Source organism: Pinus tabuliformis, chromosome J (assembly GCF_031772625.1).
Source record: "Pinus tabuliformis cultivar Carrire ecotype Pingquan chromosome J, CPIR1, whole genome shotgun sequence".
NCBI lineage: Eukaryota > Viridiplantae > Streptophyta > Pinopsida > Pinales > Pinaceae > Pinus > Pinus tabuliformis.
This window is the reverse complement of record NC_142295.1, coordinates 776,791,877-776,817,161: the sequence shown is the minus strand read 5'-3', so window position 1 is coordinate 776,817,161 and position 25,285 is coordinate 776,791,877.

Sequence of the window (25,285 nt, the reverse complement as noted above, 5' to 3'; positions counted from 1 at the left end):
AGAATGTTAGCACTCCATAATTTTCCTAGGCTGAGGAGAGAAATTCGAGAGGGAACCACAAAACCACTTGTAATCTAGAATCTAGCCCTTATAGCTTTTGAGAGGGATATCTCACGTAGGTTTTTCAACTAATCTAATATTAGGCTAGGTATAGTGATCAATAAGGTCTGATTTTTAAAGGTTTGTTGGTAAGAAAGGAGACAGATCCATTGGGCATGGAGTCATGTCAAATTGATTATTTGTCCAGTGATAAGATGAAGAGAGAAAAGGTTTTTCCACAGGGGCAAGGTAGGCAGTCTTGGTGATGGAATTAATTCGTTGTAGGAGGGTGAGTGTGAGAAAATATGGAAACAACACAAAGAGTATCAAACTGTAGATAAATTTTGAATGTTGTTTTAAGAAGAAAACATAGATCACTTGGTAAAACTAAGTCAAAGCACCTTTTAGATGAATTCTGAGCTAAACATATGGTTCTTCCAAGCATGAAGACATACATTCAAGAGATGTAAAAAAAATAAGACAAACTTGCAACATGAAAGAAGCACAACACCATCAAAATCTGGTATAGGAATCCCTGCAAATCACCTTTTGTCTTTCATTCACTGGCAAAATATTTCAGAAAATATATGACATACACAAGTCCTTTCTCTCCAATCTTACCAACAACACTTTTTACGTTCATATTCATGAATTATATACAATATTATATTCCTAAGTTAAATTGGGTAGAAATCCATCCTTTTCCCAAAGATAGGAATTCGTTACAATGCTTTAGGAATAAAATATTTGGAAAATTTTCCCATATCCTACTATCTAGGGTTTTGTTTTTGACTAACCAAAAATATGCTAACTTAAGAGAAAATCATGGCATTTGGTAGAAAAATATTCAAAATTCATATTCCAAATCAGTTTGGAATTAATTATGCTAACATGGAGGTCCACCAAGTCGAATTTCAAAAATTCTAGAACTCTGTCAACAAATTTGGCTTGGCAAAATTGTGAAAAATGGGTCTCAAAGTGACACATTTAATTTCCAAACCATAATTCTTGTGCAAACAATGAAATAGGTTTTTGTAACTTATCTAGATTTTGACAAAAACCCCTTTCACTTTTTCAAAATTCATCTCCCTTAGGTCAGAAACCAATTTTGAAGTAAAAATGTCAAAAACGAAGCGTCTCCCCTACCTCCTTTGTGCATCGACTGTGTTTTAATATTTCCAAAACTGTGAGTTTCATGGAGCTTAATTTTTTATATAAAATTACCATAATCATACCTTATCTCCAAAAACATTTTGAGCCAAATCCGACTCAAAGATCTCGAGAAAATCCAAAATGGTCGTAGGTGACAATGGCTTGCTTCTCAAAAATCATGAAGAATTTTGGGATGAAATTAACCGAGTTTATTCATCTCACTCCCATGCATCTAATATAAAAATTTCAGGGAAAATGGGTACAGGGTTTAAGAGATATGGTGAAAATACATTTTCGCAGCGCACTTTCGCAATGAGCTATCTCTACATGGCTTTAATCACATGCTTGAACTTTGGCTAAGAAAATATGGATGATTGATGATGTTGCAATCGTTGTAAACCTTTTTTAAGTTCCCATACACAAAAATAATGCCAAATTTTTTATTTTTAATTAAACCTTAATGCTTCTGACAATTTCACAACAACTTGTGCATCATTCCAAGTTTTGTATACTTGCAGCCTATCTTTGACAAAATGAAACTGATGGGTCATCTTGGAATGTCCCTATGAAGCTTATGAACCTATGAAATAGCCCCAAAACTGAAATCAAGCCTCCAAAACACTATCTCCCTTTGTTATCAGATTCACAACAACTTTCGCAACACTTATGACTAGGGTTCTTTGAGAGAGACAACCAAACAAGGGGTTGATCAATGATACTCAACTGAAGTTCCAAATAGAGATATGTAGGGTTAAAGGCACACATTACAATCGACTTGATGATTTCTTGAGATTCACAGTGGGTTCCAACTTTCACAATAGTTTCCAACTTTCGCAACAGCTTGAACTTGCATATATGCAACACACTTCCTTTTGACCTCAAATGAATAGTAAGACATAAATGACAGAGACTCCTATAATACAGGACCCTAACAACTAGTACACAGGCACCCATCTACAGGAAGCTACAACTTCCACTCATTCTCCAGCACCGATTGGAAGGGAGCCACAACCTACTAATCTCATTTACCAGTTCTTACGGAAGGGAGCTCCTACCCCCTCACTGAAGGCTGCAACCCTCACCACTTTGTGGACCATTTTTAAGAATGTTTCACACTGGATCCACCTATGAAACAATCATCAAATTTTCATACTAGAAACAGATCACCAAGATGCCCAAACCAAACTGAATTCTGAATCTAAAATACAATCAATGAATCACTCTAAATAAACTGAATCTCTGAAGCATCAAGATACTGAATACAAAAGGCAACCAGAACAAATTAATCTCAGAATATATACGTGAATTTTCTTAAGATAACCTACATATATACACACTTCATATGCATAAAATTTGTGTACAAATGTCAAATCATTGACTACTGAAAACACTGTCAGAATGAATCACTATGTCAGTTGATGAATCTTTGACAAACTAAATCATAACATATACATCAATACTGACTCACTGAAACCCAACCATAATGAAGCATCATCACTAATCAATATGCCAAGCCACAATAAACGTAATCAATGCTGCTAGGTATAGACCATGCTTATCAAGACATCATTGGCAGACATAAGAAAATAGAAAATATATCATAAATTGTCATCAGTTAGCAACTCAAACCCTAGTGCATATATGCTACCTCCACAAACCAAATCTATGTATGTACATGATTAGTATGCACAACACCCGCGTATATATTTCAACAAACTTAATACATTATCACAAAATTTATACGCGACAAAACTGAACCACTTCTGCATATGTACGTGACATTACTGAATAAAACTCACATATAGATCTTATATCACTCATTTAATCCTTTGTTGCAAATACAACACATACCGCATATACCTTATTGTCAAATCGTAGATCACTTCAAATATATTTAAATAGTTTTATCTTTGTTAGGTACTTATCAAGAAAATCAATCAATCATATATTTCGAAATATATTTAGGTCTTTTAGATATGTGTCTTCTCCTTCCTTTTGGGTGCACACCTATTTCAAATAAGATCACACATGAATAACTATTCACTTACACACTCAACATCTTGATCTTCATCTCTTTATATAGTTTTTGCCTTAGCCAATACCTCAGGTAAATCCCTTGGTAATGTCGTTAGTATTCTTTGATGGTATCAAATAAACTTTGTCGCTTCAATTAGTATAGGAAAATACAATGGTAATGACCCCTAGTATCTCGATTTCCATGGTTCAGATTATATACAAAAAGTTTCCTCATAGGACCTACGTATGTACGCGATCCTTCTTCATAGGAACCGTGTATACTTTCTCAAACTTCACTTTTGTCTTTCATCTGCCACTAAACTATCATTTCTTTGTCCATAACACCTGTACCAATCTGCATGACTTCCACAATCATCATATTATCACGATGTTGACATCAAATACTTCTTTGTCAAGTAGGTTTCCATCAAGGACAGAACATAATCCATAATGCCAACAAACATGATAGAAGAGGAAAGAGGATCTAATATAGGATGTGACCTAATTTAAATAGAATTGGTGGATGAGGATGAAGAGATGGTGGAGGAGGTCAAGGAAATGGAAATAGAAATGGAGAAGGAAGTGGACCACCACCACAAGATAATGATAGGTAAGAAACATTTGGATTTCCTATTATGGACATTCCAGGAGCTGAAATTAGAATGAAGAATATTCCACCATTTGTGCTTCTGAATTTTATGGTGGGATCACTGAAGGCCCTGACTCCTTTCTATTTGAATTTGATATTTTATGTCACAGTTAGGCTTATAACATTGATGCACAAAAATTGCGACTATTTCCTGCAAAATTGAAAGGAGTTGCTATACGTTGGTTCACGGGTTTAGGTGAAGGTACTATTGCATATTGGGATGATATGAAAAATGATTTTCTTAAGAAATATCAACCCTATTGTAGACCAAGAGATTCTCAGGAGGATATTTTCATAATGATGCAACCAGAAGATGAAATCTTAGAAGATTAGTTAGAAATGTTTTTATATAATTTACATAAATCTAAGAAACATGATTTGAGTCCTGACACAATTCATACTATATTTCTAAAAGCCATATGTGATGAATATATAGATATACTTAATCTAGTGGGTGTTGATGATATTTCATATCTTTCATTTAACATAATTAGTGATTTTTGCATGAAAAATTCAAGAGGAAAAGCTAAAACTGGTGGAAGCATAAGAAATCGACTCTCTAAAGTTGCTAAATCAACTATTGGAGGTGTCACTAGTGAAGAATTAGGAAACATATTAGAGGGTTTTAAGACTAATCTTTTAAATATGCTTACTTCTCAAATAGATGATTTGAAGGTTAGGAAAAAGAAAGAAGAGAAAGAATCAGCCTTATATATATTTTGCAATAAATGTCGATAAAAACATCCATTAAGAGAGTGTCCTCTTGTTAATATTCAAATCTATTTGATTTTTGCAGATTTACAGAAGACCAAAGAATTTCCCACATACCGGATCTAAAAAACACCTATCAAGGAGATTCTAGGAATGTAGAATCACTTTACAATATTGCACCCCGGAAACCATGGCAACCATGTGGAACAAGTATGTATCAAGATCCTAATCAAAAAATTATTCCTTATTATAATGATCCTCGGAATACATGGAATGCATTAATGCCATGGAAATCATGGCCTCCACAAGAAGCACAAAATCAACCCCATCAATAGACCTTGAGGGGATTTCCTTATGGAAATGTACCTCCTCATCCTTATCCTCCACAATTTCAAGCTCCATACCAACAACAATCATATCAACAACCTTAAGCTCCATATCACCAACAACCATATAAGAAATATCCACAAATTCCACAAATACCACAACAATCACATCCTTCACAACAACCTCAATTAACTCAACCTCAACAATTACAACTTCCATCCAATCAACCACCTCCACAACCTACCCAACTACCTTCTTAACCAGTTGTAAATCAAAATAATAAAATAGATAAACCTATTTATAATGTTGAACCTGAATCATTCCCTACATATCTTATCTCTCTAGTAAAATTATAGGAATTTTCTGTACAATTACAGGAAGAACTAATAAAATTACAAGAAAATCCAGTAAAATTATAGGAAATTGTTGAAACAGCGATAGATAGTCCTGTAGAATTACAAGAGATTAATTTTTGATCTAGTAGAGCTGTAAACCCAAAATCTATAGTGGTAATTGAAGAACAAGCTGAAACGATTGTAGATAAAATAGAAAAAACAAAAATAGTCCCTTTACAGGAGAAATTGGAAACAACAATGAAACAAACTATCCCTTTGCAAGAAAAACCTTAAACGTCTAGGACAACTCCATTTCTTGGGAGATTGATTTCTGAAAAGCAATATGAGCCAAAAGTCATACCTAAATTTGATATTATTGATAAATTTAAAATCATCACTATAAAGATTCACTTACTTAGAGCAATAAAGGTTATACCAATTTATCCCTAAACAATAAAGGAATTTTGTACTAAAAGAAGTGCAAAATAAAACAAGATCCATCCACAATACAAGTCATAGGTAAATTGGCAAGTCTAATGACTATAGAAATTGTTGCAGAGAATTATGTTGACCCAGGTATTCTTGTTGTAACAATAGAAGTTAACAATTTTTCTATTCCTAATACACTTATTGATTTAGGTGTTGCTATAAATGTAATGAAAAAAGAAACCATGGATATCCTAGAAATAGATAACATCATACCAACTCCAACAATGTTAGAAGGGGCTGATAGATAAAAAATTAAACCTAAGGAAATTGTAAAAGACATCATTGTTTCTATTGACTCTTTGGCATATCCAGTTGATGTTATGATCCTTCAACCCAAATCTACATTAGGAGGACATCCCCTAATTTTGAGAAAACCATGGTTAACAACTGATAACACATATATTAGCTATCATTCTAGGAATATGACAATCACAAATGGTGACAAAATTAAAAACATTAATCTATACCCCCTGGCAAAATAGAAGGAAAATTAAAGAAAGTCCATTGGTTTGATGAGAATGAAGTAGATGATGAAATAATTCAGCCTTTGCTAACCATTGAACAAACATTTATTCCCAAAGAAAATACCGATGAAAATCAAATTGATCATTTTATTTCTCATCCTAATTTTCTACAATATTTTAGGGGGTAGTCATATGGAACATCAACTACAACAGAAGATTGTGAAACATTTGAAAAGTATGCAATTTCTGAGCAGACTATTATTCCTGTAAATTCTAAACAATCTACAATATTTCAATAGTCTTAAATTCCTGTAATCTTCCAAAATTCTAAAATTTCGTGACACTCAAAAATTCTTGTAAACCCTTTAAATTTTCCTGTAAATTCTAAAAATTTTGTAAATTCTGAAAAATTTTCTGAAAATTTCGAGTTAGCTTTGTTGAGAACCCTGATTTTTTCTTTGCATTTTATTTTAGAACAACATTTTCAAGAAACATGTAGGGAGGATGGATTAAAATCAGCCTATTTAGCAGTTTTTCATGTGCATTCAATATCAAATCCTTGCAATAAAGTTATCGAAATATCTCCTGGAAAGACTTTAAATTTTAATTCTAAATTGGAAAATTTCCAACAGGATCAATTGATTACGTTATTACAGAAAAATTTCGAATATTTTTGTTGGGAATACAATGATATGTCAGGAATACATCATGATACATGCGCACATCATATTTACATTCACAAAAATGTTAGACCTCTTAAACAACCACAAAGAAGAATGAACCCTACATTGAAGGAAATTGTCAAAATGGAACTACAAAAACTATTAGATGTAGATTTTATCTACTCAATATATGACAGCTAATGGGTCTCACCATTGGTTACTGCTCCTAAAAAGAATGGCAAATGGAGGGTATGTATAGACTACATGGAACTTAATAAGGCCTCTCTAAAATATCATTTTCCTCTAGCTTTCATAGATCATGTCCTCGATAAACTAGCTGGAAGGAATTATTTATCTTTCCTTGATGGTTTTAGTGGCTATAAACATATACAAATAGCCTTGGAAGACCAATATAGGACAACCTTTACATTCCGATGGGGAACCTATGCTTGTAAAGTACTACCTTTTGGACTTTGTAATGTGCCTGCTACATTTCAAAGGGCATTCTTGGCTATTTTTGCTGATTTAACTCATGATTGTGTAAAGGTATATATGGATGATTTCACTGTTTATGGAAACACTTTTTAGGAAGCCCTTGATAACCTAGAAAAATCTTTAAAATATGCCAAGAGTCAAATATTTCTTTAAGCAATGATTTTTTTTTTAATGTTTAATGAAGCATTTGTCCTTGGACATCATGTCTCTTTCTTGGGTATTAAGTTAGATACACAAAAGGTTGAAGTAATTGTTAAATTTCCCATTCCATCTTCTCAGAGAGATGTAGAATATTTTTGGGACATGTGGGGTATTTTAGGCATTTTATTAAAAAAGTTTCAAAAAATTCCTCGCCATTGTTTAAACTTCTTGCAAAAGATATTTAGTTTTATTGGAATAATCACTGCCAAATTTCTTCTGATGTGCTTAAAGAAAATCTTTCCACAACTCATGTGTTAAGAGGACCTGATTGGACATTACCTTTCCATATATATACATATGCTTCTGATTGAACCATATGATCTGTTTTGGGGAAAAAATATAAACAAATAACATATGTCATTTACTATATTAGTAAAAACTTGACTCCGTCTGAAATTAATTACATTGTTACGGAAAGCGATTTTTTGTCCATTGTTTATGCAATTAACATGTTTCATCATTACATTATAGGTTATGAAGTCTTCGTGCATACTAACCATTCTGATATTCGATATATAGTGAAAAAACCAATAACAAATTTTAGAATCATAAGATGGTTGCTACTATTATAGGAGTTTAATATCACAGTATTAGACAAGCCATGAAGGGAAAATCAGGTAGCATATTTCCTTCCTTGAATCAATAATTCTGGTGAGACCATTCCTATAGTAGATAGCTTTCCTGATGAAAATTTATTTGCATTTTTTTTATAACAACTTGGTTCCCTGACATTTCCAATAATTTGTCTACATGAAATTTTACACCACACTTTTCATCAAAAGAAAACAAGAAAGTGATAAGACAAAATGCCTCTTGGATTCAAGTAGATCTTTTCTATACATGAGTAGATAAGTCCATCTGTAGATGTGTTAGAGAATATGATATGTTGGATATATTGAAAGCATGTCATGATCATCCATGTGGAGAACACTTTTCAAATAAAAGGACAACCTACAAAATTCTCCATCTAGGATACCATTGGCCAAGTCTCTTTAAAGATGCCCCAAAGTATGTGAAAAGCTATGAAAATTTCCAAAGAATGGGTTGTCTAGTTGTAGCCGATGAAATGCCTCTTCATCCACAAGTTCTTGTAGAACCATTCAAGAAATGGGCCTTAGACTTTGTGGGACCCATTAATCCACAATCAAAGAAGAAGAAACACATATTAGTCTATACAAAGTATGTGAAAAAGGCCATGGTAAAAGCTAATGAACAATCAATAGTGGATTTTCTTTTTGAAGATATTTTTGTTCATTTTGGGGTACCTAGAGAGATAGTTACTGATCATGGGGCTCAATTTACATCAAATATAGTTCATTCAATCATGAAGGAATACAAAATTAAACAATGGAAATCAACTTCTTATCATCCACGGGCCAATGACCAAGTGGAGTCTACAAATAAGGTTTTGGAAGGAATCTTAACAAACATTGTTTGGCTTCACCAAACAGATTGGGTAGAAAGGCTTCCTGAGGCCTTATGGGCATATAGAACAACAATCATAGGCCATACAAACTAGTCTACGAAAAACATGTACATTTTCCCATTGAATTTCAAGTTTAAACTTTTTCAATCACAGCTGACTTAAGACTAGCCTATCTAAAGCTCAACAACCAAGATTCCTACATTTAAATGAAATAGATGTTATGTGATTACATTACCTATAGAAAACCACTTGTATACATCAGAAGAGAGCTAAATGGTATGACAGATTCATAAAGAAGAAAGAATTCAAGATTGGAGATCGGGCCCTATTGTTTGACTCAAGGTTTAAAGACTTCAAGAGTAAGTTTACTATTAATTAGGTGGGACCCTATGAAATTCAAAATGTGTTTGATAATGGTGCTGTAAAAATAAAAACAATTGATGAATAAAACATTTAATTTATATTCAATGGCTATATGCTAAAGTTGTATCATCAACCAGTTTCTAGGGATGATTTTGTTTCAAATTTTCAACATGCATAGATGGACATTGTGGATAGAGGGGTTAATACACCTCATCCACTTTCATCCTAGATTTGTATTTCTAAAATAATGAGCTAAATTTATTCCTTCTTGTGCTCATTAAACAATGAGAAGGCCATTTATCAATTTCAGGTTTATTCCTTTATCCGAGATTAAATAATGGAAAACGAACCCCTTTAGATTTTTCTTTAATCTTGTCAGACTCTTTAAAATTGAAACTACAGGCGATCATCAACCATCTTGGGCTCGAGAAAAGTCCATATGATAGTAAATGAGTTTTTTTTTTTAATTTTTTTCAGACTCTTTAAAATTGAAAATACTGGCAAGCATTAACTCTCCTGAGGTCAATAGAAATCCATAGGATAGTGTTCTAAAGATGTAAATATTATAGTTTGGTAATAAATTGAAACTACTCAGAGAAAGAGCCTCTCACTTTCAACAACAATGTGAATACTGTTTCTTGTAAATGCAGCATCGAAAAAGATAATTATGTACATTCTTGTAGATGCAAACATTTATGAAAACATGTATTCTCAATCCCTGTAAAAAAGAATCATAAAGGTTTCCTATAACATCCTTTAATTACAGGGATATTTGAGATTAAGTAATTTCAATATTTATTAGAAGAGAGATCATTTTTATGATTGATTACCTTTGTTAGAAAGTTTCATTGGAGAGAATTTACATTCATATCAATTATGAAAACTTTAGCACTATTAGCAAGAGAAATATTTATTTCCCGATTCCTGTAATTGAGAAAAGAATTTATGTAATATTAAGTAGTCAAGTTCAAATTCTTCTTGCAAGTAAAATTCAAATTCTTGCAAGAAAAACTTAGATTCCTGCAAGTGAAGTTCAGACTCCTACAAGTAAATTTCAAATTCTTGTAATTAAGCAATGGTTTCGTGTAAAATCAATCTCAAAAGAAAGAATATAATTGCACCAAAAAGATCTTTACTCCATCGTCGTAGCAATCGTGAAGGTAATAGAAAGATTACATTTTATACTTCTTTGCAAGGTAATGAGGAGGTAACTAATTGATTTACATTTACTTATTAAATAGAAAAGATTTTAGAAGGAAAGTGATTTTATTTTTAATTAAATCCTACACCACTCTCCATAACTTAACATTATTACCATGATTCATATCCTTTTTATGTAATTATTGTTATCATGACCACCTGTCAGTTGTGAATTATTATCCTATAACATCTAGTGGTGTCATCCTACTCATTATGATAAATTTGTTATGGCCAATGATTATGATAAACTTTAGTGGACTTATTATTTTTCTTCAATTTATTCAACATAATGTCACTTTTCATAATCATTGGCCATAAAAAAATTATCATAACAAGGAGAAGGCTGACACCACTACACATTACAAGATAATAATTCACAACAGACAAATGGTCATGGTAGCAATAATTACAAAAAGAGGGTATGAATCATGGTAATAATGTTAATTTATGGATAGTAACGTAGGATTTAATTAAAAATAAAATCACTTTCATTCAAAACTCTCTTCTATTTAATAAATAATTGTAAATAAAATATTTACCTCCTCATTACCTTGCAAGGAAGTACATAATGTAATATTGTTGGTACCTTCACCATTACTTCCATGATGGAGTAAAGACCTTTTTGCTGCAATTATCTTCTTTCTTTTGAGACTCATTTTACAGGAAACCAATGCTTAATTGCTGGAATTTGAACTTTACTTGCAAGAGTCTGAACTTCACTTGCAGGAATCTGAATTTTACTAGCAAGAATTTTAGTTTTACTTGCAAGAAGAATCTGAATTTGACTGCTTAATATTACATAAATCTTTTCTCAATTATAGGAATATAGAAAGAAATATCTCTCATGCTAATACTGCTCAAAATTTTCAAAATTGATATCATTGTAAATTCCCTGCAATGCAAATTTCTAATAGAGGTTATCAATCATAAAAATGATCTCTCTTCCAATAAATATTGAAAGAAATTTAAGCTTAGAGATCCCTGTAATTAAAGGCTTTAACAGGAAACTTTTTTGATTGCTATGAAAATTATGAACAATTACTAAAAAATCATATTATAAATCCGTGTTGTATTACTGGAAAAACAAGTTCAATACAACAGACTATGTAGGATTTTTTAAAGTCACTTTTTCTCTGTAACCCAATTATGTATCATCTATCTAATTTTATACAAAAGATACATATTTAACCGAGATGCCCAAAATCATGGTCAATTCGGTATTTTTATGCTAAAAATAACTTAATATAACAACTCCAAATCTACAATGTGTATTCTTCTTTAGAATTTGTTGGAGAAAATGATGGCATTTCCATGATATTCTCCTCAATCTCATTGATTTGATACACCTTGCCTTCACTTATGGACCAGTCTTCTAGAATAAACATCCTTCTTGTTGACGTGGAACAAATTTGGTGGCATAACTCTTGTATTGACAAGTTTTGTACCTTTCAACCTCATTAGTAACAAAATAACCCTTCTATATATATTTAAGGATTAAAAAGAAATGACCAATATTAAAAATGTTTTTTACCTTAAACTTCATCCTTTAAATGCCAAAAATTGGTAAAATGGTGTGATATGAAGGTTCAGAAGGTATTATAACAAAAATGGTATGGTCATGGATATGGAAATTGTAGCCCAACTTTATGAATTGACATTTTGGAACCATTTCCAGGGAGGTGTAACAAACTGATGCTTAGGAGTTTAATTTGTTTCATAAAAAAAATAAAAAGTAAAAAATTCTCTTGATTTGAATATTACAGTATGGATTTGTTTATTATGGGTTGTAGGAATATAAGACGGGAGGTAATAATTTGTGCCACAACCATAGTGTGTCCTACAAAGCCAATTGAGATAAATATTGTATGTATATATTAAGAGAGAGTAGAGGAAGGTTTATTAGAACACCTAGAATTGGTAAACATAGAATTCCAAATAATTTGGATATTTTTCCCCCATATACTCATGTGATTGTAGAAGAAGAAACATGATCTGAAATTTCAAGAGAAGCAAAAAAAGGATCAAGTTCCATAAGTGATACATAAAAAATTCAACTAGAACCACTGGTTGGTTCTCCCCCTACAAAGTGGAATACAATTTATACTGTATTTTGGAATGAAAACATGACAAAAGAGGAAAGAGGATCTAATATAGGAGGTGACCTTATTGGAACTAGAATTGGTGGAGGATGTTGAGGAAATGGAAATGGAAATGGAGGAAGAAATGGACCACCACCAGAAGATAATGATACGGAAGCAAGATTTGGCTTTCCTAGTGGACATTCAATGAGCTGAAATTAGAATGAAGAATATTCCACCATTTGTGCTTCCGATGTTTTACGGTAGGATCATTGAAGACCTTGACTCCTTTCTATTTGAATTTGATATTTTATGTCACAGTTATGCTTATAACACTAATGCACAGAAATTGTGATTATTTCCTGCAACTTTGAAAGGATTTGCTCTACATTGGTTCGTGGGTTTAGGTGAAGGTACTATTGCATATTGGGATGATATGAAAAAGGATTTTCTTAAGAAATATCAACCTTATTGTAGATAAAGAGGTTCTCATAGGATATTTTCAAAATGATGTTACAAGAAAATGAAATCTTAGAAGATTATTTAGAATTTTTTTTATATAATTTGCAGAAATGTAAGGAACATGATTTGAGTCCTGACACAATTCATACTATATTTCTAAAATAAATCCATGATGAATATATAGATATACTTAATATAATGGGTGATGGTGATATTTCACATCTTTCATTTGACAAAATTAGTGATTTGTGTAGGAAATATTCAAGAGGAAAAGCTAAAACTGGTGCAAGCATAAGAAATCCATTATCTAAAGTTATTAAATCAGCTAATGGAGGTGTCAATAAGGAAGAATTAGGAAATTTAATAGATGGTTTTAAGACTAATATTTTAAATACTCTCACTTCTCAAATAGATGATTTGAATATTAATAAAAAGAAAGAAGAGCAAGAATAATTCTTATCTATATTTTGCACTAAATGTTGAAAAAACATCCATTAAGAGAGTGTCCTCTTGTTAATATTCAAATATTTTTTATTTGTGCGTATTTACACAAGATTGAAGAATGTCCAACATTACCAGAGCTAAAGACAACCTATTAAGGAGATTATCGGAATGTAGAATCAATTTACAATATTGCACCTCGGAGACCATGACAACCACATGGAATAGGTATGTATCAAGATCCTAATCAACAAAGTATTCCTTATTATATTGCTCCTCAGAATACATGGAATGCACCAATGCCATGGCAAGCATGATCTCCACAAGAAGCAAAAAATCAACCCCATCAATAGACCTAGAGGTGATTTCCTTATGGAAATATACCTCCTCATCCTTTTCCTCCACAGTTTCAAGCTCCACACCAAAAACAATCATATAAACAACCTCAGCCTCCATATCAGCAACAACCATACCAGTGATATCTAGAAATTCCACAACAATCACATCCTTCACAACAACCTCAATTAACTCAACCTCAACAATTACAACTTCCATTCAATCAACCACCTCCATGGCCTACACAACTACCTTCTCATTCAGTTGCAAATCCAACTAATAAAATAGAGAAACTTGTTTATAATACTGAATCCAAATCATTCCCTACATATCTTGTATCTCCAGAAAAATTACAAGAATTTTGTGTACATTATAGAAATCCATTAAAATTATAGGAATTTGTTGTAAAAGTAACAAATAGTCTTGTAGAATTAGAAGAGATTAATTGTGATCTGGTAGGGTTGTAAACCCAAAATCTATAGTGGTAATTGAAGAACAAATTGAAACAACTGTAAATAAAACAACTAAAACAAAAAAAATCCCTTTACAAGAGAAATTGAAAACAACAATGAAACAAACTGTCCCTTTCCAAGAACAACCTCAAACTTGTGGGACAAATCCACTTCCTAAGAGATTGATTTATGAAAAAAAATGATGTGCCAAAAGTTATATCTGAATTTGATATTATTGATGAATTGAAAAACATTACTGCAAAGATTCCCTTACTTAGAGAAACAAAAGATATATCAATTTACAAAAAAACAGTAAGGGAATTGTGTACTAAAAGAAGTGCAAAAATAAAATGATATCCATCCACAATACAAGTCATAGGTAAATTGGCAAGTCTCATGACTGTAGAAATCGTTGCAGAAAAATATGTTGAATCGTGCATTCCTATTGTAACAATACTAGTTAACAAATTTTCTATTTTTGGTACACTAATTGATTTAGGCACTACTATAAATGTAATGACAAAAGAAACCATGGATATCCTAGAAATAGATAACATCAGGGCAACCCCAATAATGTTAGAATTGGATGATAGATTAAAAATTAAACTTGAGGGAATTGTAGAAGACATCATTGTTTCTATTGACTCTTGGGCATATCCAGTTGATTTTATGATCCTTCAACCCAAATATACATTAAGAGACATCCTATAACTAGATACAAATAGCCTTGGAAGTCCAAGATAAGACAACCTTTACATGTCCAAGGGGAGCCTATTCTTATAAAGTACTACCTTTTGGACTTTAATGCACTTGCTACATTTCAAAGCGAAGTCTTGGCTATTTTTGTTGATTTAATTGATGATTATGTAGAGGTATATATGGATTATTTAACTGTTTACAACAACACTTTTGAGGAAGCCCTTGAAAAGCTAGAAAAAATGTTAAAAATATGCCAAGATTCAAATATTTCTTTAAGTAATGATTTTTTCTTTTAATGTTTAATGAAGGAGTTCTCCTTGGACATCATGTATCTTTCTTGGGTATTAAGGTAGATCCACAAAAGGTTGAAGTAATTGTTAACTTGCCCATTCCATCTTCTTAGAGAGATGTAAGAAGTTTTTTGGGACATGCAAGGTATTATAGGAATTTTATTAAAAGTATTTCGAAAATTGTCTCACCATTGTTTAAAATTCTTCCAAAAGATATTGAGTTTTATTGGAATAATGACTACCAAATTGCTTTTGATGTGCTTAAAGAAAAACCTTCCACAACTCCTATGTTAAGAGGACCTTATTGGACATTACCTTTCCATATATATACAAATGGTTATGATTCATCCATATGATCAGTTTTGGGGGAAAAAGAACAACAAAGAACATATTCCATTTACTATATTAGTAAAAACTTAACTCTGACTGAAATTAATTACATTATTATGGAAAGGGAATTTTTGGCAAGTGTTTATGCAATTAACAAGTTTCGTCATGACATTACAGGTTATGAAGTCTTTGTGCATACTACACATTATACTATTCGATATCTAATGAACAAACCAATAACAAATAGCAGAATCACAAGATGGTTTATACTATTACATGAATTTAATATCACAGTACTAGATAGGTCAGGAAGGGAAAATCAGGTAGAAATTTCCTTTCTTGAAGCAACAATTCTAGTGAGACCATTCCTATAGTAGATAGCTTTCCCATTGAAAATTTATTTTCAATTTCTGTTATAACACCTTGGTTCATTGATATTGCCAATTATTTGTCTATGGGAAAGTTTCCACCACACGTTTCATCAAAATAAAAGTAGAAAGTGATTAGACAAAGTACTAGATACTCTTGGATTCAAGGGGATATTTTATATACAAGAGTAGATATGGCCATCTGTAGATGTGTTAGAGAAGATATTATGTTAGATATATTGAAAGCATGTCATGATGAGCCATGTGGATGCCACTTTTAAGATAAAAGGACAACCTACAAAATTTTCCAGCTAGGATACTATTGGCCAAGTCTATTTAAAGATGCCCGAAAGTATGTGAAAAGTTGTGATAATTGCCAAAGAATGGGTTGTCCAGTTATAGTTGATGAAATGCCTCTTCATCCACAGGTTCATGTAGAACCATTCGAGAAATGGGACTTATACTTTGTAGGACCCATTAATCCATCATCAAAGAAGAAGAGATACATATTAGTTTGTACAAACTACGTGAAAAAGGCCTTGGAAAAAGCTAATGAAGAATCAGTAGTGGATTTTCCTTTGGAAGATATTTTTGTTCGTTTTGTGTTACCTAGAGAGATAGTTACTAATTAGGGGGCTCAATTCACATCAAATCTAGTTGAGTCAATCATGAAGGAATACAAAATTAAACACCAAAAATCAACTCCTTATCATCTACAGGCCAATGGCCAAGTGGAATCTATAAATAAGGATTTGGAAGTTATCTTAACAAAGATTGTTCAGCTTCACCGAAAATATTGGTCATAAAGGCTTCTTGAGGCCTTATGGGCATAGTACAACCGATCATACCCCATATGAACTAGTCTTTCGAAAACAGATACTTTTTCCCATCGAATTTCAAGTTAAAACTTTTAAAATTGCAGTTGAATTGGGATTAAACCTGTCTAAAGCTCAACAACAAACATTCTTATAGTTAAATTAATGTTAGGTCCCTATAATACTAGTGATTCCCCCATTACTATTGTCGTTGTATCCCTTATTGTTATTGTTGTGTTGTTATTGTCCCCATATTTTTATTATTGTCCCCATATTTTTGTGCCTTTATATTATTATTGTTAGGTCGGCTTTGGTTATATTGTGACCCCTTAGACTCCTATATATAGAAAGGAGGTTTTGTCATTTGAATCATCTAAGAATTGTTCATTTGTGTAATGTAAAGGAGGTTTCCCCCTTGAAGAGGCTTATTTCTAAGGCGTTGATCTATCTTTTCTATATTTTTGTGAGCTGGTTTCATAACATTTGGTATCAGAGCTTTGGATTATAAGGTTTCGCTGCTCCAAATAGGTCATCATGGAATTTTTTTTATAACTTTTTTTCTGTGTCATTTCAGAATCTAAAAAAAAACCGATTTGAGACAAAATGTCATTGAACCCCGGGTCCAAATTTTAGATCTTGCCTTGCTATATTTTCAGAGATATAATCTAAGGAAGTTAGGGTTTTTTGCAGATCCCCAATTACATTCTAAACAGGTGACCTTGGGAACATCGTCATAAATTTTTCTTTGACCATCAGATTGAATTTTCATAAGAAGTTACAGAGAGAGGACGAACTGTAGTTTTTTGGGTATGATTTTCGGAACCTAAGGTTGAAACAGTGACCTGCGGCACGTCGTACAAGTTCACTCTAATGAACCAGTCTATACTCAGGTCATCGTGGGATATTTGGCATAACTCTTCATTGGAGGATCCAATATTGATCAGACTTGTGGGGTTAGAAAGATTACTCAGAGGGTTACCATAGTAAGAAATTTTAGACCTTGGAGATCCAAAATTACAGTGATACATCAGATTCAATATCGAGCTCCTACAAAGTGAAAAAAGGTGTGTAGTTTTTTTAAATTTTTGCATAAGCTTGGTTTGAAAAAGTAGTTTGAAGGAATTAAAAGGGAATAATGAATCATTATTATCGATAATTGATGCCCTGAAGAAAGAAAATGGAAACAACTATTAAGCAACTTGAAATCTCTAGCGTGACTCATGAAGAAGAAGAACAAATGCAACATGATATATCAAAATTACAAGACCAAGTGCAACAAATTTCACTCGCACAAAAAGTAACAGAAGGTAATATGGATGGTTTAAAGAAAGACATAGAAGCTAAGATGCATGGCGTGGAAGCTAAGATGGATGGTTTAAAGAAAGGCGTAGAAGCTAAGATGAATGACATGGAAGCTAAGATGGATGGCATGGAAGTTAAGATGGATGACGTGGAAACTAAGGTGGATGATTCAAACAAAGGCATGGAAGATTTGAAGACAGATTTGACAAAGCTTCTACAAGAAATTCTTACTAATGGTGAAAGGGTAGTAAAGTAAACTCATGATGAGAACAAAATAAATGTTAATCGTGATTTCATAGACTCTAATGTTGGATCTAATAACCACCATGTTCCAAAGATCTATATGAGGAAGTCTGATCGCAAGGATCTCAAAACATGGATACTACAGATGGAGCAATTTTTTGATCTTCATAATGTGAAAAACACACAAAAGGTATGCATTGCAACTTTATATTTGGAACCAAATCAGTTTGTATGGTATCGATGGCTTTGCACTCATAAACAAATTGTCACTTAGGCTATTTTTATAGATGAAATGATAGCACATTATGAGGATACAAAAATAAACACTTTTTTTAGCCAATTGATAAATCTCAAACAAAAGGGTTCAATGATGGAGCACATTGACGACTTCCAAAAATTGAATATAAGGGTAAAAGATATTCTAGAGGAGAATAGGATTGATGTGTTCATAGGGACTTTAAAAGATAACATCCAACATGAGGTTCACCTTTTGGAACCAGATTCATTAGAGAAGGCATTCAGGTTGGCAAGAAAAATGGAAAGAAAAATTATGGCAACAAGGAAGTGTACCACTCACAATCATATGGAAGTGTTACTACCCCTAGCCATCCACAACCTACAAGGTTAACACCACAACAATTGGAAGAAAAAAGACCGAAAGGGCTTTGTTACAGTTGTGATAGCAAATACACTAAAGGTCATAAGTGTGATGAGAAGAAATTATTTTACATAGATTGTGAAGAGGAGGAAGAAAAGGAACAGGAAACGTCAATAGAAGAGGATATACACCAGGAACAAAGCCTAGAAAAAGAAGAAATGAATCCGACCATATCTTGTAATGCATTGGCTAGAATTACCACTCCTCAAACTATCAAGATATAAGGGCATATCAAGAAGAAAAAGGTAATAGTGTTCATTGATTCAGGAAGTACCCATAATTTTATTCATTGTAAGATAGCCAAGGAATTGAATTTCTTCCTATATCTAGCACCAGAGTGTCAAGTGATGGTTGCAAGTGGAGGAACCATAAATTGCTCAGGAAAGTGCCATAATATCAAGCTATCCATGGGAAAATATGTATTGAATAGCCCAATGCTTTCCATTCCAATGGGTGGTGCTGATGTTGTACTAGGAGTACAATGGCTACAATCCTTGGGTACAATAGCTTTTAATTTTCAAGAATTTTTCATCAAATTCTCTTCAGAAGGAAAGGAAGCTGAATTAAGGGGTATAGTAGGGAAACCGGGAAACATAATCAACTCTAATGGAATGACAAACCTTCTAAAGAAAGAACAACGAGGCATAATTGCACAATTATGTTCACTAGAGGTTCCCACATCGAAATCATCCATTTCTCCAGATCTCCAAAAAGTCTTGGACAATCATTCCAAGGTATTTGAGACTCCCAAAGGCCTCCTACCTATTCGTGATCATGATCATGCTATTAATTTGATTCCAGGAAGTGTTCCTCCAAAAATCAGGCCTTACAGATATCCCTATGTCCAAAAGAGTAAAATTGAACGTATGGTTGCAGAAATGCTAGAGGCTAGTATAATTCAACCTAGTCAAAGTTCTTTCTCTGATCCAATAGTATTGGCTTACAAGAAGGATGGATCATGGCACATGTGTCCAGATTATAGGGAGCTCAACAAGCTCACTATTAAAGATAAATTTCCCATTCCTGTCATTGATGAATTATAGGATGAATTGCATGGATCAATTTACTTCACTAAGTTGGATCTTCGTTCAGGATATCATCAAATCAGAATGAAGACTGAAGACATTCCAAAAAAAGCATTTATAACTCCTGAGGGTCATTATGAATTTTTGGTCATGCCTTTTGGCCTTACTAATGCACCTTCTACATTTCAAGGTTTGATGAATTCCATTTTCAAACCCTTCCTTAGAAAATTTTTGTTAGTATTTTTTGATGATATACTAATCTACGAAAAGTCTTGGAAGGATCATGTCCAACATGTTGACATGGTTCTCAAACTATTGGAGGAGAAACAATTATATGCAAAAATCTCCAAATGTTTCTTTGGAGTACAAGAGGTGGAATATCTGGGTCATATTGTATCTCATGAAGGTGTTAAGGTAGACCCTAGCAAAATTAAAACCATTAAGGAATGCAAAATTTCCACATCCATAAAGCATCTATGAGGATTTCTCGGGTTGACAGGGTATTATCGCAAGTTTGTTAAGAATTATGGGAGAATAGCATCACCTCTAACAACATTATTGAAGAAAGATGCATTTTCATGGAATCCAGAAGCAACGAAGGCCTTTGAACATCTTAAAGAGGAAATGTGCCGAGCACCAGTCTTAGCTACATCAGACTTCACAAAAACCTTTATTATGGAATGTGATGCCTCAGGAAATGGAATTGGTGTTGTTTTAATGCAAGAAGAAAGACCCATTGCTTTTGAAAGTCGTCCAATCAAAGGAAAGTATTTACACAAAGCTATTTCTGAGAAGGAAATGTTGGCAATACTACATGCACTTAAGAAATGGCGACCCTACCTAATGGGAAGACACTTCAAGGTAAAAATAGATCATGATAGTCTTAATAATATTTAGAACAAATATTATCTTCAAAAGAATAGCAAAAGGGGTCACAAAGATGTTGGGTTATGACTTTGAAATCATCTACAGAAAAGGGAAGCAAAATGTTGTGGCAGATGCATTCTCAAGAAAGGATGAGGATGTGGAAGCATTTCTTTGTGTCATTTCTATTATCCAACTAGATTGGAGAAACGAAGCAAGGGATGAATGGAAGAATGACGAGGAAGTCTGGGCACTCATTCAAAAGATACAACAAGATCCTAGTACATTTGATACATTTAGTTGGAAAATGGATTTGTTATGGTAAAAGGATTGGTTATACCTATGTAGGAATTCCCAACTCAAACAAAATATTCTTAGGGAATTGCACAACTCTCCCTTAGGAGGGCACTCAGGATTTCTAAAAACCTACCACAAGGTTAAGAAGGATTTTTTTGGGATGGCCTTAAATCAGATATTCAAAATTTGTGGTGGAATGTTTGGTTTGCCAATAAAATAAAGTTGAAACAATGAATACCCCAGGACTTTTACAACCTTTATCCATTCCAAGCCAATGTTGGGAGGAGGTTTCAATGGATTTTATCATAGGTTTACCCAAGTCTAAAGGAAAGAGTGTTATCATGGTGGTAGATGACAGACTTACAAAGTATGCACACTTTTGTGCATTATCTCATCCATTTAAAGCGAGTATAATTTCTACTACATTTAGGAAACAAATCAGATGCTACATGGAAACCCAAAGATTATTGTAAGCAATAGAGATCCCATTTTCACTGGAAATTTTTGGACATAATTAGATTCTTGTCTTGGTACTCAGTTAGCTCATAGCTCATCTTATCATCCTCAATCTAATGGGAAAACTGAGATAGTAAACAAATGTTTGGAAGGATATCTCCATTGCTTTGTATTTGATAAATAGACACAATGGGTCAAATGGTTGCCTCTAGCTGATTGGTGGTATAACACTTCCTTCCATAGTGGAACAAAAATGACCCCATTTATGACACTTTATGGATATCATCCACCATCCATCTAATCATATTTAAGAGAAAATTCTAAGGTTCAAGCAGTGGAAGATCACATCGAGCATCAACAACAAGTTCTCCAACTCTTAAAGGATAACCTCACCTTGGCGCATAATAGAATGAAACAGCAGGCAGATCAAGATCGTAGCAAAAGAAGTTTTGATGTAGGTGATTGGGTATTCCTACACCTACAACCATATAAACAAATGTCCCTCAAGCAATCTATGAAGGATAGCAAATTATCACCAAAGCATTATGGTCCGTGCAAGGTGTTGCAAAAGATAGGTACTATGGCATACAAATTGGAGCTTCCTGCAGCTTCCCGAGTGCACCTAGTTTTCCATGTTTCATGCTTAAAGAAGGTTATAGGTGACAAGCTTCTAGTTCAAACAATATTTCCAAAACTTGATATGGAAGGAAAAATCATATTGGAACCTGAAGCAATCAAAGAAACAAATATGAAATCAATCAATTTCAGAGTATCTCATCAAGTGGAAGAACTTACCCGTTGAAGATTCCACATGGGAGGATGAGAATTTTATATATAAGCATCTAGAACTACTCAAGCGTTGAGGACAACACGTTTTTGAAGGAGAGGGGCATGCTAGGTCCCTATAATACTAGTGATTCCCCCATTATTATTGTCATTGTATCCCTTATTGTTATTGTTGTGCCCCTATTGTCCCCATATTGTTATTATTGTGCCCCATAGAATCCCACTATTTTTATTTTTGTGCCTTTATATTATTATTGTTAGGTCGACTTCGGTTATATTGTGACCCCTTAGACTCCTACATATAGAAAGGAGGTTTTTTTCATTTGAGTCATCTAAGAATTGTTCATTTGTGTAATGTAAACAAGGTTACCCCCTCGAAGAGGCTTATTTCTAAGGCGTTGATCTATCTTTTCTATCTTTTTGTGAGTTGATTTCATAACAATGAATTAGATGAAATGTGATTAGATTCTCTATAGAAAACCACTCTTATACAACAATAGGGTGCTAAATGGCATGACAAATTCATAAAGAACAAAGAATTCAAGACTAGAGATTGAGCCCTATTGTTTGACTCAAGATTTAAATAATTCAAGAGCGAGTTTACTACTAATTGGTTGGGACACTATGAAATTAAAAATGTGTTTGATAGTGGTGTTATAGAAATAAAAAAAAAATAAAATTCATGAATCAAACATTTCATTATAGTCAATTGCCATAGGCTGAAGATGTATCATCAACTAGGTTCTAGGGATGATTTTGTTTCAAATTTTCAACATGTAGAGATGGAAATTGTGGATGAAGGGGGTAATACCCCTCATCCAGTTTCATCCTGAATTTATATTTCTAAAAGAATGACCTAATGTTGTTTCTTCTTGTGCTCATTAAATAATGAGAAGGACATCTATCAACTTTAGGTTTATTCCTTTATCTAGATTTGATAGATTAAAAAACGGAAAAGGAGCCCCTTTATAGTTTTATTTAAGTTTTTCAGACTCTATAAAATTGAAAATACTGGCGAGCATCAACCATCTTGGGGTCAAGAAAAATGCATAGGATAGTAGCTAAGTTTTCTTTAAGTTTTTCAGACTCTTTAAAATTGAAAATATGAGTGAGCATTAACTGTCCTTGTCTCGATAAAAATACATAGGAGAGTGTTTTAAAGATGTAAATATTATATTTTGGTAATAAATTGTAGCTACTAAGAGAAAGAGCCTCTTACTTTTAAAAACTATGTGAATATTGTTTCCTGTAAATGAAAAATTAAAACAAACATTTCTATACATTCTTGTCGATAAAAGAATTTTTTAAAACATTTATTCTCAATCGATGTAAAAAAAAAATAAAAAGAGTTTCATGTAAAAGCCTTTAATTACAAAAATCTCTGAGCTTAAAGTACTTTCAATATTTATTGGAAGGGAGTTCATTTTTTTGACTAGTTACCTCTGTTAGAAAGTTGCATTGGAGAGAATTTACATTGATATCAGTTATGAAAATTTTGAGAAGTATTAACAAGAGAAATATTTCTTTCCAAATTCTTGTAATTGGGATAAGATTTATGTAATATTAAGCAGTCAAGTTTAGATTCTTCCTGCAAGTAGAATTCAAATTCCTGCAAGAAAAATTCAGATTCCTACAAGTGAAGTTCATGCTCCTGCAAGTAAAGTTCAATTTCCTGCAATTAAGTAATGGTTTCCTATAAAATAAGTCTAAAAAAAAAGACGTTAATTGCGGCAAAAATATCGTTACTCCATCATGGAATAAATGGTGAAGGTACCAACAAGATTACAATTTGTACTTCCGTACAAGATAATGAGGAGGTAACTAATTTATTTACAATTGTTTATTAAATAGAAAAGAGTTTCAAAAGCAAGTGATTTTTTTTTTAATTAAATCCTACGCGAATCTCCATAACTTAACATTATTGTCATGATTCATACCATTTTTATGTAATTATTTTTATCATGATGAATTGGTCGTTGTGAATTATTATCCTATAATGTCTATTGGTGTCAGCCTGCTCCTCCTTATGATAAAATTATTATGGCTAATGGTTATGAAAAGTGACATTTGTACCTTTGCTTACAAATATCACTTTTACCCGAAATCGAATTATTTCCATTTTTCGTGATATAATCCACATCCATTTTTGAATTTCAAAATATCGTAATGATTAGTGTCGTTACTTTGTCTCATTCCATGTATCCCCAAAACCAAGTTTAAGCCTTCTGACTAGAGAAAAGATTGATAATGGTGACCCCAGGAGTGGTATGTATCAAGCCTTATGGAATGATATCCTAGAACCTTTTCCATCCTGTAGGATACATTTTTATAGAGTTTGGCTACTCCCATTTTTTGGAAGGTTTCAAGGGCATAATGTTACAGTGATAGAACAATTTTCTAATACATTCAATTGGGAAAAAATAAGGATTGACAACAACCACGGAGGAAACCCTAGCTAGGGTTATAGGACTACCACAAACAAGTGAGAAGTGGTTTAAAGGGAAGAGGATAACAAAAGGAGAGCCTACACAATTTCTGAATAGAGCACATGTGAACGTTGACTAGACCAAAGGAGTATCAAGACTGTGGCTAAGAGACCCATGGGGCTTCATTTCTTATTTCTTGCATAAATATGTTACATGTGAGGGAAAGTATTTTATTAGCTTCCTCTTCCATAAACGATTGATGTAGCATATCAAAAAGATTCCAGGAGGATATATTTTCCTTTTTTCTTGCATAAACGTTTGTCAGAAATGGCAGTCAATTTTCAAAAATTCAAAGGAAATAAAGAAGGGTTCTTGTATCATCATGGTTTAGTTAAATTACTCGTGTTAGACTAATTGGTTAGATTGAA